This window comes from Balaenoptera ricei, chromosome 20 (genome assembly GCF_028023285.1).
Source record: "Balaenoptera ricei isolate mBalRic1 chromosome 20, mBalRic1.hap2, whole genome shotgun sequence".
Lineage (NCBI taxonomy): Eukaryota > Metazoa > Chordata > Mammalia > Artiodactyla > Balaenopteridae > Balaenoptera > Balaenoptera ricei.
The window spans coordinates 53508164-53518574 of NC_082658.1; the positions used below are offsets into that span (position 1 = coordinate 53508164).

A 10411-nucleotide genomic window follows, 5' to 3' on the forward strand; every position below is an offset into this window, starting at 1 on the left:
ACCAATATCACTTGAGTCCTGTGAAGCAGGTTTATATCCCTACTTAGCTTCTGGTTACCCTGTGGCCTTCTTCAAGTCACTCAATTTCCACTGAGCCTCTGACTCCTCATCTGTAAAACAGGGGTAGCAATCTGTCCAGAAACCCCTTGGGCATCTTGTTAGAATGCAGATTCAGATTCAGTGGGTCTGGGATTAGCCTGATATTCCGTATTTCTAACGGGGTCTCGGGTGATGCCATTGCTACGGGTTCAGGACCACCCTTCCAGTAGCAAGACGTGATATATTCAGTTCCAGTGAGGAGTACAGAGTGTTCTAAAGGGCCTGCCCACATTAGGGGCTCAATAAGTTGGAAGCTTTTTTAGTACTATTATTATCTCTATCACCTGTGCTTGGCATGCAGCAAATGCTGGAAATAATGGTAGCTAGTATCATTACATGTTATCTCCCCGGCTACCAGGGTCCTGAGGGCAGGGTATGTGCCTAATTGAAATGCCTTACACAGAGAAAGCAAAAGTACGCAGCTGGGAAGGAAAGAACACAGTAGTTTTTATCAAGCTTTGCGGGGTTGGGGGGTGGTTCGCTCTTGTGAGACCCTTCTCTCCTGGGTTCCGAGCGTATGTGCAGAAAATCATGGCCAGGGAGGGGGTCATCCCACCCCCACCACTGCCTGCAACCTCATCCTGTGGGAGGAGCGCCAGCCGCCCCCAGAAGCTTCCCTCCTCTGAGGCTAATTTCCGACGGAAATGAGCTCTCAGCCTCAGAACATCTGTAAGCGGAGGGAAACAGTTGGCTTCATAACCTTGGGGGAAAAAAGGCAAATAAAGGAGTCTCCAAAGATTCATCAGAGACCCCAGGAAGCTGTAAAACATATGTTGTAACATATTGGTCCCTGACAGGCTCTAGCAACAAGGAAACCCTTTCCTTCTGCACTGGCTGAGGCTGAGTTAATGAGAACCTGTTCCACCTCCTGCCTGGGGGGCGGAGTCGTCCTCTCCGGCCCCTGCGGGATGCATCTGCAGAGCCTCAGTCTCAGGCCTGTCAAACCGGCTGAGGAGGACTCCACGCCCAGCTGAGGACCTCTTCTGCCTCCAGTGCCCCCAGATACAGGTGTGAGCCCCAGGTGTGGACACCCCTTCATGTCCTCAGCGGCAGAGCCCAGCTTTGTCACTTTGTCAGGTGCCTGGAGCCCTTCTCCCTTCAAGGACGGGGAGGTCAAATCCATTGCCCCGGGGATGGGGAGGGCGGTCACAGCCTGGAACAGCTATTCTCTGTCCTGATTACACACTGGAGTCACCTGGGGGGCTTTAAAAGTATACAGATGCCTGGGACACCCCTCCAGGTGTTCTGAATTCTGGGGTGCTGCCTAGGCATCAGGATTTTTAAAAGCTCCGGGATGATCCTAATGAGTACATGAGCACCCAGGGGTGAGAACCACTGGCTTAGAAAAAACAGTTCTTGCTCAGATTTAACTTTCGAAAAGGAGATTTTAAAGACTTCCATGGAACAATAGAGCATTTTTGATTTGCAAGAGAAACAGCTTTCTTTTTAAATGCCACCAAAAAAAAAAAAAAAAGATCAAAGCCTGGAGGTCCAAGAAAACAGTTGGAAGGATGCTGGACAGGAGGTGAGAGCGGTCTTTCCACTCCAAAGGCAATTAAATTCTCTTAGGAGAAACGAGCGATTAGAAAGGAGATCAAGCAAGGGAGACAGAGGTGAATTTCCCTCGCCGCCAGATAAGGTGGAGAGCAGAGGATCTTCTCTATGTTTTCGACCTGGAACCTTGGCAGCTACCTGGAGGATTTGGGGGGATGACATCAGTAGGATAGAAGTGGTGGCAGAAAGAGCCCTCCTTCTGAGCTGTCCTCCCATGTGGCCCAGAGACCTGTCCCCTGTCTGCGTCTAAAGACGATTATTGTACCCAAACCTCATGGGCTTCTGCAGCTCCTGCTCCAGCTTGGGGAGGGGTCTGGAGAGCAGGGGACACCAGCAGTAGGAACAGAGGCTGCCTGAGAGTAGTAAAGGGACCAAGCACCCTTCCCACGAAGGGATGAGAGAGAAGACCAGAAGGCAAGATGCCTTCGCCTAGAGGTGACTGAGCAGTGAGTTACTTTGAATCAAAAGTTGGTTTGTTTCTGCTGAGTGGAAATGGGGGCGCCCAGGAACAAGTGAGGCTTAGTTATAAAAAATTAAGAAAGTTACATTTCTGCACATCTGAGTGTAACTGTAAATCTTAAACCCACTGTGAGGTCCATCCAGAAAAGAAGAAATATACACCACCAGTGAACAGGAAGAGATGCTGGGCCTCAGCAGTAATCCAAGAAACACAAATCAAAACACCAGTAATACACCAGTTGGGCCCCTGGATGGGAGGTGTTTTAAAATCTAATACCTGTGTTGGCAAAGGCAAAGAAACCAGCCTCTGTTATATTGATGACGAAATGCATGTCCTCTTTCGTAGGGACACCTGGGTAATGAGAATTAACAGAATTACAATGAGTACACTTTTGGTGCAGCCATTCTAAAAATTTCACCTAAGGAAATAATCAAGGATTACAGAAAACTTTGGGAACGGACTTGTTCGTTAGAGTTTTTATTATTATGATCCTAAAAAATTGGTAAACAAAACTGAAATGTCCAATAATACAGAACTGGACCAAAATATACTGCATTATGAGATATTTGGTGAAATATTATAAACCATTAAAATAATTTTAGAAATATATTTAGTGACTTGGAAAGGTGTTCATAATATATTGGTAAGTGAGGAAACAAGTTAAAAAAACATGTTTATTGATTCCTAATCATTGTATATATGCATAATATATTTATATATAATTGATATATGTGAAAAAATGGAAGGATATACCTCTGCAATATTAACATTGGTCCTCCTGGAGTAAAGGCATTATTATTCTGATTATATTTTCTTCTTTTTTTCCTAACTTTATTTTCTAGTTTTTCTACAGTAAACATGTATTATTTGTGACTTTAAAAAGAAACTTCCCATGAAAGGTGGTGGATGAAACACATACCTTTGTTCTGTTCTATCTCAAACCCCACTAAAAGAGCAATAAAATTATTTTCTTTTAAGGGATAAGCCCATAAGGTTTTTTGGTTTTGTTTTTTTAAGTGAAAGGATACAGTTGCAACAAAATGTTGGAAGCTGGAAAGAAGTTGGAGGAGTTATAACTAAGAAATCTGAATTCTCAATTAGGAGTAAGGAAAGCTAACAAGTAACCTGGTTTACATCTCAGACCACCCACCACTACTACCCTGTGCCCCTGCAAATGGGGGTTAAAATGTGACTAAAACAATGCCATTGGTTGAAAGTCTATTGAAGTAGTAATAGCTAGATCCCAAGACCCTTTCTTCACTCCCACTGAAGGACTGAAGGCTTAGCCTCTGGAAGGTCTATTCTCTGGGGAAACAAAAAAGCATAGGGACTGGAGAACACCAAGAACAATTGAGAGCAGAGGGGGTTAATAAAAGTTCACATGTTTGATGTTGCCCCACTGCCAGCCTCTTCCCTCCCTCACCTCCCAGAAAGTCAAGCAGGACAGGGGAAGACCTTCACTAGGTCATCTGACAATCCCAAAAGGAAAAACCTAAAAATGCTAACATTGGGGGGGGTCCCCAAAGACCACTACAGTAAAGCCTATAATCTACCAGCTCCTCCGCAAGCATAGCTTCTAGTCAGATATTAAATGCACGCCACAACCAAGGCCCCCAGATAGTTGAAGAAAACTTTGATGTGAAAGGCAGAAACTTAAACAAACATGCGAGCAAAAGCAACTTGGAGGAAGCAGAAACCATGCAAGGAGGGGGGGAAAAAGCTATCAATCATAGCAGGGAGGAGAAGATTGTCATCAAAAAAGGAATGAAACAAAAAAAATAACAAATAGCTCTTGAAAGCTAAAATTATGCAGAAATGAAAATAGAAAGGCAGAAAATAAAGTTGAGTGAAATCTTCCAGAAAGTAAAACAAAAGACAAAGATGTGAGGAAAATAGGAGAAAAAAATATAAGATCTTGGAGGACTAGTCCAAAAGGTCCAACACGCACACAATAGGAGTTTCAGGGAATTCCCTGGTGGTCCAGTGGTTAGGACTCTGCACTTTTACTGCGGAGGGCTCCGGTTCAATCCCTGGTCAGGGAACTAAGATCCCACAAACCACGTGGCCAAAAAAAAAAAAAAAAAGGTAGGCGTTTCAGAAGTGGGGTGGGAAGAGAGAAAATCATGAAAGGAAAAACTGAATAAAAATTTTCAAAACTGCAGGACTCAAGTTGAAAGGGGCCATCAGGTGCCCAACAATGTGGATAAAATAAGCCCATACGAAGGCACATGGTCCCAAAGCATCAGAGCACTGGGAACAAGAGGAAGTTTCCACAAGCTTCCAGGTTTCATATGAAGGATCAAGAAGTAGAATGGCTTAAAACTTAACAGCAACACTGGAAAACTAGACAACAAGGAAGCGATGCCTTTAATATTCTGAAGGAAATGATTTCCAACTTGTACGTCTTTACCCAGCCAAGCTATCAATTATGTGTAAAGATTAAATAAAAGTACTTTCAGACATGTAAGATGTCAAAAAAAAAATCTACCACCCAGGTGTATTTCTCATGAAGACACTGGAGGTGTGTTTCAGCAAACAAGGGGAGTAAACAGAGAAAGAGAAACATGGAACAGACGAAACAGGAGCTCCAACAGGGGAGAAAGGCAGAGGGAATGTCCAGGATGCTGGGCCAGGAGGTCCCAGATAACAACCAAGCCTCAGGCTGAGGTGACGCACAGCTCAGACCAGAACTGGTCAAAGAAATGGAAAGTACAGAATTCCCGGTATGTCTGAACACCTTGAGAAGAGACTTAGACAATTGGCAGAGAGTTTGGTGTTGGGTTGGTGATAAGTCCATAGAAAATCAATGAAATAAAAAAGCCAAGACAATAATGAACTGCATGGAAGATTGGGCAAGAAAGGAAAAGTAAGCCTAAGGGATTAGATGATCCTGCTGTCAAGGGACTTACAGAGGCATTATAATGTGAACATTGCAGGGTGATCTCACCAAAACCATTACCATCTCCTGGGAGGAGAGGGAATGGGGTGGCTGGGGGGAGGTGACAGAGGAAAATCATTGTCATCTACAGAAGGAAACCTTAGTGCCTAAAACTGAAAAATCAAGAAGTTGCTACAAGCTCCATATTTAAAAGATAAAAGATAAGTACCAAAATAATGGACAGAAAAGTTGAAAATTTTTGCCACTGGGGATAGAAAAAAGGGAGAGGGACTCTTTCTAGTAACAAGCTTCATAGACATATTAGGCTCTTTAAATTAGGTATAACTTTGATAAAAATAAAAACAAATTGTACATTTTTTATATTGGGCATTTGAACAGAAGGATTTATGAAGTCTCTTTCAGCTATAACCGTCCGTAACTCGAAGTTACTTTTTAGGAATCACAATAAGCAGCTTTCTTGAACTTGTGGGCTTTCAGGGTCACTTGTCGATTGTGAAATGACCCCCTTAAGTCAGCAAATAGATCAGATTCTCATTTCTCTGTGTGCTTGGTTTTTGGGTTCATCTTGGCATGGCTGTCCTGAGCCATGTGATTCGATGGTAAAACACAGGACGGACGAGATTTGGAGGCAGATCAGCTTTCTGCAGACTCCCCCCAACTCCTACCCCAGATGGACCCCTGAACCTGGCCGGTCAAGGGCAGCTCCTGCCCCCGCTGGGGACTCTCCTAGCCCCGCCCTCGCCAGCACTCCCTCTGCATCCTCACAGAGCAGCCGAGTACATTCCCTGCAACAGCACAGAACCAGCTCAATCAGGCACCAGCCTTGTCTCCACCACCTGTTCACCACTGGCAAGGCATCTGTACCCACTTCACATCCACAATGTGTGCTGGGGGCCGTGGCCTTGGGCTGACTCACTGCCGGGAAAACCTGGCCGCTTCCAGCCAGCGAACGGATGACACCAGGAGCCGCCAGCTTGGCCATCCAGTGAACACAGCAGCCAAGCTCTTCTCCACCGTTGAGTTAGCATTTATTACTCTTAAAATAAGGCAGTGTTGTGCAGCATTAATTCAGGACAAGGAGCTGCAAATTCCAGGCCCTTTTGAAGGCTTGTTTTCACAATGAATTAATGGGTCTTAATTTAACAGGACATCGACAAACTGGGCTGTTGGAAGAATTCCAAGAAGCTGCTTTCTGCCCTGGTCCTGACCCTCTGCTGCCACTACACTGACTGACCGACTGACCGCAGCACCACAGTGCAAACTAGTAACAGTAGTAGTGAATATTCACCGAGTGCTTCCTATGTGTCCAAGTGTGGTGCTAAGTGCTTTATGTGCATATAAATTTAATTTATAATTAAACTTATAAATTTAATAAATTAATTTTATGCACTTAATTTTCACAAAAAGTCTTTGAAGTAGACACAATTACTATCTTCGCTTTACAGGAGAGAAAATAAGTTTACCAAGGCAAATTTGCTTAAGATCACATAGGTAGGAAGTGATAGGGCCAAAGTGTGAACCCATGTGTTGGTAGAAGTCCCCAGAAAAGTCCTCTTTGGGGGATACGAGTGCCCTAAATACAGCATTTTGTAACCAGGTACTTTCCTTTTGCTTGAAGACCGTCCTCCAAGTTAGATGAAACTTACTGGCCTTAAACATAAAACAGGCTGATAAAAAAAAAGAATGAAATTTTGCCATTGGCAGCAACATGGATGGAGTTGGAGGGCATTATGCTAAGTGAAATAAGTCAGACAGAGAAAGACAAATACTGTATGATATCACTTATATGTGGAATCTAAAAAATACAACTATTGATTATTTTTAAAGAAAGCAGACTCACAGATATAGAGAACAAACTAGTGGTTACCAGTGGGGGCAAGGGGTGGGGAGGGAATCTAGGGGGAGGGGATTAAGAAGTACAAACTATTATGTATAAAGTAAGCTACAAGGATATGTTGTACAACACAGGGAATATAGCCAATATTTTATGATAACTACAAATGAAGTATAACCCTTAAAAATTGTGAAGCATTATATTCTACACCTGTAACTTATATAATACTGTACCTCAACTATACTTCAATTAAAAAGTAAAAATTAAAAAGTTTAAAAGAAAAACCATAAAACAGGTTGATGCAACTTGATTATAATGCGGCTGTTTGAAGTTAGGAGCAAATGCTCTGCTTGCCATGTAGAAGAAGTATAATTGAAAAGGATTACTAGGCCACTTTTTCCCAACAGCCACTAGGCGGCTGGCTGTTTTCAGGGAGCGTTAGAATGAGACCCGAGATCAGCTTTCTGGGAAAGCTTTGCCGGCGCCATGACCTTGCCAAGGTCCCTCAGCTGGGTTGCTCTCCCACCTGGCTCGAGAGGTAGCCCCACTTGCTCAGCAACCTGCAGGCTGCAGGTGTCTCCCCTCCCATGCCCTTCCCAGGTACCAGTGGGCCCTGCCAGGATAGGTGAGTCGCTGAGAACCCAGGAACCAGTCAGCCACTTCCACGCCACGGCACAGCAGGAATTCCATCATAGCTGGACCTTCTTTCTCTGGGCTTCCATTGGGTCCACCCAGAGAATGGGGCACAGATCTCCGCTCCCAGATCCCATGGACCTCTCAGGTCGTGCTGCCTCCTCAGGGCTATTCCAGGAGGGCCGGAGGTGCTCTACCCGGGACCCGCGTACAACTATACTCTCAGCCTTTTCCCCCACCATTTTTTTTTTTTTTCCTTCTCCCAGCATTTGGAATTTTTTCAGTTCCAGAGACCAGATGGCAGCTACTTCTCTCAACCTCCTAGACTTAAACATTTTTGTCTAAATGTCCAAAAGAGTTTTCTATAACATAACCTCCAGGAAGAAACTCACAACTGTTTCCTTTCTGCCATACATGCCCCTTCTCTGAAGTAAGGAACATAGAATGCTGGGGCTGCTTAGAATTGGAGGGAAGGTTATACTAAAGGAGGTAAAGAAAGGTCCGTAACGTTTTACAACTACTTTCCTGCCATGCTAAGCTCTTCCTCTGTTAATTAATTGATTTACTTATGCAGTTGCATGCTATAGCAGCTCACACTGGCTCTAAGAGCTAATTGTTCCATTTTCAGGGAATCTACAAGCTGACTGTTAATCCATTCATAACTTGAAATCAGCCATGGTAAAAGTATTTACATCACAAAAAGCGGCCAGCACTGCAAATGGGGGCACACCTCCCCCCTCCACAGAGCCGGTTGTTAAACATTTGCTAGCACACCACCGCTTACATCCACCTCCTTCCACCAAGAATTTCAGGTGGATTTTACAAAGTTTAGAGTCTCAAGGATGTTAATCACTGCCAGTCCCACTTACTTCTACTTCTAATGGAACTTTTTCTACCCACAGTTTCTGCTGAATAAGTAGTTGTGTATTATACCTCATGTGCCCGTGACCCTGACCCATTCTTCCCCACATACAGCCACGGCTAACTGCCCTGGGCTGGGCACTTGACATGATGCCAATCTATTCACTGGCCAGAAAACCGTGTCTTGGAGATGTTGACTCAAAATAATGAGCCTAGAGAGGGTTCAGCGGATGTGCCACTGGAGACATGCAAATTGCCTTGATTTCTAGCCGGAACGGCTGTAGCGCTGTAGCGGTGGCTTATCCTGCTCCTGTGGTCTCAGGTTGCCCTTGCCTCCACCACTGGGGCGGATGAGGGACTTGCCTAAATCCCTCAGGGGCGCACTGCGATGGCTTCCCCCCCTCATGCCTGCTCCACAGGCCTCTTGCCTCCCGACTTAGGACTTCCTCGTTGCTGCTGAGACAAGAGACACCACCAGACCCAACTGGATTTCCCAAACGAACAACCCAGAAATGTCAGGAATTAACACCCTTGGGGTGGGCGAATTTTAACCAAAGGGCTATGGGAGCCCACAGATCAATCTGTCCTCCCCTTCGCATCTAGCCTAGATCCATGTTTCTCAACCTCAGCACTGTGGACGCTTTGGGCTGGATGATTCTTTGTTTGGGGGGCAGGGGTCCTGGGCATTGTAGGATGTTTAGCGTCATCTCTGGCTTCCACCCGCTAGAGGTAATTGCACTCCCCTTAGTCATGACAATCAAGAATATCTGCAGACACTGTCAAATGTTCCCTGGGGGATAAAATCACCCCCGGAGAGAACCACTGTCTAGACAGACTCTTTGGAGATGCTGTAGTTTCATATGGCCTCTCTGAGATGACCCACAGTACCAAGGAATCAGCTTGTCAGAAGCTGTGGCAGTTTACCCACTCTCCTCCAGGTGCCCTCCCTCAACCCTACTCACGCCCTTTCCCTCACGCCTGCTTCCTGAGGTCGTATTTTCCAATGACACATAAGTTTTCGTCTCAGGTTCAGTTTTCTAGAGAACCTGTCTCCTCCTAAGCAAACTTTTTCTTTCAATCTAGGTCATCTGTATAGAAAGAGATTTGATGTCATGCTTTGAAATATTTAAAAAACATGGCATTCACATGATGGATGTCAGAATTAGGAGCCCAAGTAATACCAGCAGGCAAGAATGTAAGAAAGTCCCTGAAGGACAAAGTAAAGACCTACATCTGAGTCCAGAAATCCGGCTGTGTTAGCACAGGATGCAAGAATTTGACTCTGCATCAACAGGCACAGAAAAGAACTCGGGGAAAAGACAAGTTAAGTTTTATTTCACTGAATTAGAAGTGTGAGATGGCTACCAAGAAATAAATGCCATCTGGGTCACATCAATAGAAACATGGAGTCCAGAATATGGGAGGCGGCCATGTCACTCTCCTTTATACCACTCCAGACTCACCTGAAGTACTGAGCCTCTGACACTCTCAGAGGGACATGAGCAAACTGGGCTTGACCAAATGAAAGTGGCTTAAGATAATATCAAGGACCAGAATCCACTGTGTTGGAGGAATATTTGGAGGAGCTGGGAGTGCTCCTCCTGGAGAAGAGAAGACAGAGGGGCACAGGAGACCAGCTTCAAGGATCTGAAGGGCTGTCATGGGTCAGAACGAACGGCCTTCCACTGTGGGTTCTCGTTATCCAGACCTAGTTCAAGGAATCCAAACCGGTGGAATACACTGAGACATGGATCACAGCTAATCCTGAGTCTGTGTTTCCCGTACTCATGGCTTAAGCTGCCTTAAAAGGAAGGGGGCTGGATGGATTCTGCAGGGCCTGGACAGAAGCATTGCTCATAATCATAACAGCTCCCACTCATCGAGTGCTTTCTGCACACTGATACGAAATAAGCACTCTACATATATTTCATCTTTACAGCAACCCCAGGGGCTAGGTCCCATTTACAGTGAAGGAAACTGAGGTTTGGAGAGGTTAAGCAACCAGATGGCGGAAGAGCTGGGAATCAAGACCCTATCCTCTGACCCCAAATTATGTGCTTAAATGCTACTG

The 10411-nt window shown here is 45.0% G+C and overlaps 1 non-coding gene across 1 annotated transcript; it reads left to right on the forward strand.

Moving 5' to 3' along the window:
- The first annotated feature begins 4082 nt into the window (after window positions 1-4082).
- TRNAK-UUU (transfer RNA lysine (anticodon UUU)) lies at window positions 4083-4155 on the forward strand. The gene has a single exon. It is a non-coding gene; the product is annotated as a tRNA-Lys (tRNA).
- The last annotated feature ends 6256 nt before the right edge of the window (window positions 4156-10411 follow it).